This window comes from Vespula vulgaris, chromosome 3, assembly GCF_905475345.1.
Source record: "Vespula vulgaris chromosome 3, iyVesVulg1.1, whole genome shotgun sequence".
In the NCBI taxonomy this organism is placed as follows: domain Eukaryota; kingdom Metazoa; phylum Arthropoda; class Insecta; order Hymenoptera; family Vespidae; genus Vespula; species Vespula vulgaris.
In genome coordinates, this window is record NC_066588.1 from 4971139 (window position 1) to 4979129 (window position 7991).

Here is a 7991-nt window from a genome sequence, read left to right on the forward strand (position 1 = left end):
GCTATCGGTCGATCGACCAACGACGGATAACTTATAAATGCCAAGCAGAGAGACCTATCATAGTATAATACATATACAATATAATATTCTTAAGAGAATTTACAAGAACTTCAACGTTTATTATCGAAACGAACGGAAAAAATTTTCATCGGACGATCGTTTTCATTCGTTTATGAAATATCTCGTAAAATCACGCGACACATTTCCATTAGAAACAGAGTTTCACAAACTTTTATGAACGGAGACCTACTTTCGAAAACGGTAGGTAATTTTTCGCGACCCGTTCCTAATGAACTCTCCTAACGAACATGTAAACTACTCTCGTATTTTAATATTTAACGTGACCCACACTTTCAGAAAATCTCTGCTCTAGATGATATTACATCAAAACATACGAAGATATCACGTAAATATTATTTTATGTGCATAGGAGCATTATCGATTGTTATTTTTAATCGAGATCTTTGAAATTTTTAAATAACTAGATAAAAGAGGAAACAGAAAAAAAAAGAAAGAAATAGAAAAGAGAAAAAGGAGAAAGATGAAAGAAATACAAAAGAAGAAAAACAGAACGAAGAAAATAAAAAAAAAACTTTATAATTTTATAATTATATTTACTGGCCTGGTTTCTCTTACAATAAAGATATATACATATATATTTTTTTTTGGTTATATATATATATATATATATATATATATATATAATTTAAATTCTGATTTTGCAAAACTTCTGCATAAGATGTAGAAAGATGATACAGATAAATCCTATGTTTCTTTCTCTCTCTCTCTTTCTCTCCGTCCATCTTTTTCCTTCTGCTTTTACATTAAGAATATCTAACGACACAGATTGCATAACGACGGTAAGAACGAGTGTAAGATAGAGAGAGAATATTAATCGCGAAAGATGATTCGAGCAACGAGCTTTTTAATTGCAACACGACTATCTCTCTCTCTCTCTCTTTCTTAAGTTAACGTCTCTCTCATTCGTTAACGTAGTACTGTAATATTGCAATACGAAGTTACATCATGAATTGAATTTTCCTTCTGCCATCCCGCGAACGACGTGGATGAAGAAACCTAATCAAACTAGCCTTCCTCCATCTTAAATTATCTCCATCTTAAAAAATTAGAGAAAAACGTTTTTCTCGCCAAAATAACATCGACGACGACGATATCAAGCTCATTCCTTTTTTTCTTTCTTTTTTTTTTTATCCTAACGTATCTCTCAACTGTGATATACTACGTACATAGATTTTGATCAACCAGTCGAGATTTCTAGAATGACTCGAGCCAAAGTCGAAACTCGTGATTCTGCGTCCTCGGAAGTGCACCTACGGACCGAAACTTCCTGGTTAACGCGATTTTCAGGTAAATTTCACTCGTCAGGACCACCATTAGGACGACAAGCCATAGCTCTTAGCGAGAGTACCATGGATTTAACGCTAACATACGAGACCATCTATACATATCTCTGTGAGTGTGTTTTCTCTGTCTGTCTGTCTCTCTCTCTCTCTCTCTCTCTCTCTCTCTCTCTCTCTCTCTCTCTCTCTCTCTCTTTCTTTTTTTCTCATTTTTTTTCTATTTATCTATCTATCTTGCTTCTACAGATATTCTACAGTCTATAGGTAATCTAACTTTAAATCAATTCATTTTTATCGAGTAACACTTTCTCTATATAAAATATGTTATAGTTTTTTAATATTTATCGTGATAAACACATAGTAACAAGAATTTGTTTAAATGTAAAGAATAGAATGTAATTAATATTAAATTTATACTATATATACATGTGTGTGTGTGCATGTGTGTGTGTGTGTATTATTTCGAGAGATAATCAAATGTCCTTGAAAGTTCAACAAAGTTATTCACGAAAGATTATCTAAATTCGATCTGTAATAAAAATAAATCTATATTATCGATAGATTTTTATTTCGATGGATTTCTCTAACAAAATTCATAATGTTTAAATAAACTAAACTTACACATCTAATATTTAAAAGTTATTCGATATTTTATAAATACACATGTACACGTCATATCTTTATATATACATATATAAATATGTACATGGCTATACAAAAGTGTATATTCAATTTAATTTAATTAAATAAAAGTGTATAAAATTTCTGATGAATTATCAAAATATTTTATACATATATATATATATATATATATATATATATATATATATATATATATATATACATTTTTTTTAACTCTCAATAAAATATTCGAAAACAATTATAATAATTATTTTCTATGTTCTTAGTTTAGATTGAGGAATATAAAATAAATAAACACGGAGGGAGAGAGAGAAACAAAGAGAAAAAATAATCTGTTTAAAGAACTCTAATAATGTAATACGAAACGAAAAAAGATATTTTAAACGTCGGACTATTTAGATAAACTAATACGTAAAAACCGAATACCGTTGACTTTAATGAAATTCAAACAACAAACAAAAAGATAAATACATTCTTTATATAATAATATTTAGACATAAATATGAACACGTAGTATTATATAAGACGTAGTATTATATAAGACGTATATTATATAAGACGTATATTATAAGTATTAAACATAGAATATTAAAATGTACATTCAGCGAATATACCAATACAGATACACTCTTTATCCTAATCATCTTTATCTATTTCAAAATAAAAATTTCACACGGATCATTACGATCGTAAGTAAATCTAATGATTAACATTAAACTTCTTCACTAATCACATTGAAAAGATCAAAGTAATTATAAACACATACATGTAACATGGTCCAAAAGTTCTTAGATAGATCAAAAGTTCTTAGATGGGTCAAAAGTTCCTAAGTGGGTTAAAAGTTTCTAGATGATTTTTTAAAATCAATTACTCTTTTTCGAAACTTTTTAGACTAATACTAACACTCTTTTTTTTTCAAATTAACTGCAGGCCTATCTGCGAGTACAAAATAGTCTCGGAAAAGTGTTATTGAATTTTAAAATAACCTAAGAACTTTTTTTGTCCTATACTTAATTATATGTTATAATAATTAATTATAATTATTGCGTTATATCTTAATATATTATCATCTAATTCAGACAAAAAAAGATCCTATTATACAAAGTGATATAAATCAATACAGAGGATATAAATTTTATATAAGAAATTAAACAAAAAAATAGAACACGAAGAAATAGCATTACGTAATTTCTAAGTAAATCTACGAGAAGATTTATTAACGATCATCCTTGTCGATGATTTATATAAAACATTATAATCAGTAACCCTTGTTTATTTTAACTTTATATTCTAAACATGATGAACACCGGAGGAATTAACATTTTTTTCACTCACCACTTAAGAAGTTCTACGATGGCTGCAAAACACACTCGTCCACGTTGTACGAGTAGGTTGAGATTGAGGTAGGTTGATCCGCAGTAGGTCGACAATGATGTAGGTTGACGTCGAAGTAGGTCGACAAAATTGTTGCAAAAATTCACTTAAAATTATTACTAGGATAATCTAGACGAAGGTGAAAATCAATAAATCCTTATTTCCTTTCCTTACAATAATAAGTTTCAAAATTCCAAAACTTATTTAAATCAATTAAAGTTATACGATTTAATTATTGTAAAATATATGTATTAATTATAACAGAATTTCTGCGACGCATACACAATACGTTACAATTAGAAGTTTTAATCATTTTTAATAACTTCGATTTTCTATCAGTTTTAATAATCTTCTTAAACGATTTAACGACTTACAATAAAAAGAGAAGCAGTAGAATATTTCACAAATGGTATTTGATTGAAATGTATAAATTAAATAGATGATAGTTTATCAGGTGGCACAAAAATACAAATTTATTAAAAATTAATCAATAATTATTTAAAGATGTTATAATAATTTTCTTAAATTTTAGGTATATTCTATATGCATAATTCACAATTATTTATAAAAAAAAAAACAAAAAATAAAAGAATACGTTATATTGAACATTCTTATTTGTATGAAGTATAATTATTTTTACAAGTTGAAAACTTGTATCTTCGACCTGTAAAATCGATTTTTTATCAGCTTACTTGGACATAACTTCTACGAAAGAGAAATTTTTACGTCGACCTATATAATTTGTAGAAAAGGAGTTTTGCGACGTTGGAGTAGTAACCATAAAAAAAGGATGTTCGAAGTCACCGTATTTCACATTCTTATTGCTTCATATAATCATCGTCGGCTTACGTAGGACTTGTCAAATAAAATTCCAAGAAATATATATTTAATTCGTAATCGCAAAAATGAAAATTAGTTAAACAACAAATTTTATTCTAATTAATCATCAAATATCAAACTATAAATAATATATATACACGTTATGTCCCTAAACAAGTTCATACTCTTAATAGCCCTGCTGTCAAAAATACACAATTTCAATGAAAAAAAAAGAGAGATAGAGAGAGAGAGAGAAAAGAAAAAAGAAACGATATACAGGATCCAAATAGTACCATTCGAACATAGAATCCGTAAATCCAAGCATGTCCGACGAGGTAGTTGGACAATGCTATATTTGCTTCGCCCTCGGCAAGAATTTGCACGATTACATCACGCTCATCCTATCTCGTCGATCATGAATACGGATGTCTCGTTTACCAGGACCTGTACCATACCATGTCAACAGTCCACGTCCGTATCTTCGTAATGAAATAACCGCACCGGTAACATCCTAACTTTCTCCGCAGTATACTGAAAAGCTCTAAACACCTGAGGGATCACTGATAGAACCATGTAAATCGTTTCAAATCTTAGTTTCAAAAATTTTCTTTCGATTATCAAAACTGTCTTAAAAATTTAGAAGGAAATAAAGAAAAAGAAAAAAAAACATGTCACTTGTTTAAAACGTGTATAAAATAAGATCGCGTTCTTCTAGAACTAGAGAAAGATTTGATTAATATTTGAAAATCTTTAGGGTCAGTCGAATATGTTCAATCGGTAAAAGTGATCGTGATGAGCATTCTTTTGTGGGTGAAAAGTCAATGGAATTTGACGTCGATAAAAAGAACCCATAATAGCCCGTTGTTCCGGAGAACGAGAAGTCCCTTCGAAAGGGCAACGGGTCGTAGTCGATGGGAAATATCGCGAAGAGTAGAGAGGAACATCTTAAAAGTCTTCGAACGAGGATCCTTTTAGGGAATTACGAAGTTATCGGAAAAGTTTCTTCGAAGGGGGACATGCCTTGCGGCATTATATTTAATAACGTCCAATAAGCGTTCCTTCTTCTCTCTGTTCGTTCTCGTCTCTCAGTCTGGTCCATCCCTTTAGATTTTCTTTTCATCCAAAATCTACTACGTCCATGCGTCTTGTTATTTTTCATAAACAAACTCCTAAACACGTATGAGAACGTTACACGTAAATTACATAATTTTTAACATCCAAAAGCGCATGATATACTAATAAATAACTTTGAAATAATTTTACTTTACCTTACATTCATTTTCACGTTATTACGATACACCATATTCTTGTATATTAAAAATGTTTATCTTGTCTCGGTAACTGAAACTCACTAAATTTTATGTATGCGTATGAACGTAAAGAAGACCACGTTGGTAGTATAAAAATAAAGAAAAAAGAAAAAGAAATCATACGTAAAATACCTAGAAAAAATAAAATACATACACATTTATATATTTCACATTTTACTTGGGAGAATAACTCTCTGTCGTCCTGTTTAATTTTTTGTCGGGCGATGGATGAGAAAGGGAAAGAAGAAGAAATAAAGAAATACAAAAATATAAACATACAAAAAATTAGAAACGACAAGATCAACGAGTTGAGAAACAACGAATGCTATTATCTTAAGAAAAGAAATTAAAGTGATTCAATCGAAACATGAACGTAGAAAACGAAAATGAAACGTAGTAAACGTTTCAACACGTTTCGAAAAATTTCAGGAGCGACGTAGCCTGGCAGATCGGAATGGAGTAACGGGACGGTACGCCAGGATGGGACAGTGGTGCGTGCCAGTATTTATAGTATGGATTGTGTCTGCTTGGCATCTAGCCATCGGGCGGTCGTTTCTCAAGAGCCGCACGGAAAGCACCGAGCTATCGTCATGTGAGCGAACGAACGATAGCGGTGTTTGCCTGATCCTACTTCGATCAGAGGGGGTAATACTTTCCTTTCACCGCCCATAAAAATTCTTATCTCTTGCCATCTCTATTGGAATACAAACGGAGTTCAAACGGTAGGTCGGTCATCGTTCGATGACGTGACTGTAATATAACTATTCTCACAAAATTATTCAAAATATTACTATCTTCTTCGGAATTTTAGCATGACTATACAACATTTGCACGTTCAATATAAAGATAGTTATATCTGCTGTTTTCAGTTTTTCTAGTTTTTTTACAAAACAAAAACATCGTTTTGAAAATGATGACTTTAAAAAAGAAAAGCAGTATTATTATTACATTAATGGTAATACTATTATATATTTATATCAATATGAAGTGAGCCATCGTCTTACTGACGATGTTAATAATCAATTACTCTTTTTCCAGACTTTGTAGGTCAATATTTTTCTTTAGATCGTAAAACCACAAACTTTTGCTACGAATTCTTTTTATTGGAAACATTTGACCTAAACTCTATGATACAATTCTTATAATCCTGTCGTCTTCTTTTCCTTCTTTGTTTTTGTCAAAAAATTTCAGTAAGACAGAAAGGGGTAATAAAAATCTCTACGTGCGTAACGACTTCTATATCTTCATACGAGCATCGAGGGATTCTACCTAGAATGAATCTTCCTAGTCTGATCCTTCGAACGCACGTACAATCCATAAGTCAAGAAAAGGTTCTCTATATTCATGTAGAATGACATCGGGTCGATGCTGCTGCTGCTGCTGCTGCAACTACTACTACTAGTACTATTACTACTACTACCGTAACATTCGTAGATGAATCACGAGAGTAGTCCGATCGGTAATCGTTCGCAAGCCCGACCTGGCTTTTATTAGACCGGCTGACACCGAGGATCATTGCCAAACTAGGACCGCGTACGAACAATGGCTTCCACGTATCGGGCCGGCCGATTCGAAAATAACCGTGACTGCTGTTCCTTTTCTCTCCGCACTCTTTCGAGTAGAGGATTTGAACGGACAGAGTTGGAGAGAGAGACAGAGAAAAAGAGAAAGAGAGAGAGAGAAGGAGAGAAAGAGATAGACTGAAGTTAAGAAAAAAAAAGAAAAAAGAAGAAAATTAGATAGAGAAAATAGTTAGAGAAGAGTTTGGTTCTTGATGAAAGGGAAGACAAAAAGGTGGCTGGTTGCTAGTGAAAAAAGAAAAACATCGACATTTTTTTCTTTCCTTCAGTATATACTCTCAAGCGCGTGTTTCAAATCCATTCTTCGAACGACGTTACCCTTCCGTCTCTTACTCTGGATTCCCAGACGATTGTGAGAGAGAGAGAGAGAGAGAGAGAGAGAGAGAGAGAGAGAGAAAGAACAAGGGAGAGAGAGAGGGTCAACGATCGACTCATGGAGACTCGCATGGAATCTTCACGGATAGCTTCTCGCTTTGGAATCGGAGACCCTCCGTTTTCCATCCGTCTCGAGAACGACGATACTCGATCGAGCGGCAAGACGTTCGACGAATGCCACGACGTATGCGCTTCGTAAAACGAACTAGTAAAGAGAGAGAGAGAGAGAGAGAGAGAAAAGAAGGGTGGGAGAAAGGAAGAGGGTAAGACAGGATCGGGACGATTTATAGTCCTACATTGGAAGGAGAACGTACGGCAAAACGTTCGATCTTGAAAATACTTTTACCTTCGATCCCTTTTCTCTCTCTCTCTCTCTCTTTCTCTCTCTTTCTTTCTTTACCTCGTACACTACTACTCTCCTAAGCTTCTTTGCTTCTTATCAAGCCAAAGTTTCGACGCTAAAATACAAAGCTTTTTCACGCGAGACTTATCGTTTTTCTGTAGATAATATATTAAATAAAATATTAAAA

At 32.3% G+C, this 7991-nt stretch overlaps 1 long non-coding RNA gene across 1 annotated transcript; it reads right to left on the bottom strand.

The window, feature by feature from the left end:
• Nucleotides 1-3855: 3855 nt before the first annotated feature.
• LOC127062690 (uncharacterized) lies at nt 3856-5937 on the bottom strand. The gene is made up of 3 exons (XR_007781181.1): nt 5661-5937; nt 5465-5547; nt 3856-5365 (listed from the first exon to the last, which is right to left on the bottom strand). It is a non-coding gene; the product is annotated as an uncharacterized LOC127062690 (long non-coding RNA).
• Nucleotides 5938-7991: the final 2054 nt, after the last annotated feature.